Here is a 1,235-nt window from a genome sequence, read left to right on the forward strand (position 1 = left end):
GTTGTCTGTGAATGTGGTGATGCGTGTGTATCGCTGGTTGGTTTGTGTGTAGGGCGTTTGTGAAATTGTAAGCGCGTTTGTCTGTTTGGAGTGGCCTCGTGGTCTAGTGGTATGATTCTCGCTTCGGGTGCGAGAGGTCCCGGGTTCTATTCCCGGTGAGGCCCCGTCTTTGCTCAGCTATCTAGCCTCCGCGACAGCTTTTTGCACCTCCCTTTTCCGCACTGAGGAACCTTTCCTGGCTTTCGGCTGGGGTCGCAGCGGCCTTCCTTGTGTCTTGATACGGATTGACCGCGGCGTGGTACACAAAAGGATTGTTTAAGTCGAGGATATACCATATTTGGTAAGCCAGGACGGGTCTGAAGTGGTCCAAGTCTGACCTTGACAAAAGACTTGAGAAGTTTACACGGCACGCCACTGTCTCGCGAATCCGTGGCTACGCCTTAGCCCGAGCCACAACGTCGTGACCGCAGCGAAGAAAACGGTAGTAGTTGGTCATGGTTGGTCATCGCTGGTGGTGTGAGTGCTGATGGTGGTAGGCACTGGAAGGTAAGAGGCGATAGTAAAGAGAGCGGTGTTGTCTGTGAATGTGGTGATGCGTGTGTATCGCTGGTTGGTTTGTGTGTAGGGCGTTTGTGAAATTGTAAGCGCGTTTGTCTGTTTGGAGTGGCCTCGTGGTCTCGTGGTATGATTCCTCGCTTCGCGGTGCGAGAGGTTCCGGGTTCGATTCCACGTGAGGCCCGTTCTTTGCTCAGCTTATCTAGCCTCCTGCGACAGCTTTTGCATCTCTCCTTTTCCGCGTTGAAGAAACCTTTTCTGGGCTTTCGGACTGGGGTCGCAGCGGCCTTCCTTGTGTCTTGATACGGATTTGACCGCCGGCGTGGTACACAAAAGGATTGTTTAAGTCGAGGATATACCATATTTAGTAAGCCAGGACTGGTCTGAAGTGGTCCAAGTCTGACCTTGACAAAAGCTTGAGAAGTTTACACGGCACGCCACTGTCTCGCGAATCCGTGGCTACGCCTTAGCCCGAGCCACAACGTCGTGACCGCAGCGAAGGAAACGGTAGTAGTTGGTCATGGTTGGTCATCGCTGGTGGTGTGAGTGCTGATGGTGGTAGGCACTGGAAGGTAAGAGGCGATAGTAAAGAGAGCGGTGTTGTCTGTGAATGTGGTGATGCGTGTGTATCGCTGGTTGGTTTGTGTGTAGGGCGTTTGTGAAATTGTAAGCGCGTTTGT

General features: G+C 52.7%; 1 non-coding gene across 1 annotated transcript; it reads left to right on the forward strand.

Moving 5' to 3' along the window:
• Nucleotides 1-665: 665 nt before the first annotated feature.
• PITG_28111 lies at nucleotides 666-739 on the forward strand. The gene has a single exon. It is a non-coding gene; the product is annotated as a tRNA-Ala (tRNA).
• Nucleotides 740-1,235: the final 496 nt, after the last annotated feature.

This window comes from Phytophthora infestans, genomic scaffold (assembly GCF_000142945.1).
Source record: "Phytophthora infestans T30-4 supercont1.28 genomic scaffold, whole genome shotgun sequence".
NCBI lineage: Eukaryota > Oomycota > Peronosporomycetes > Peronosporales > Peronosporaceae > Phytophthora > Phytophthora infestans.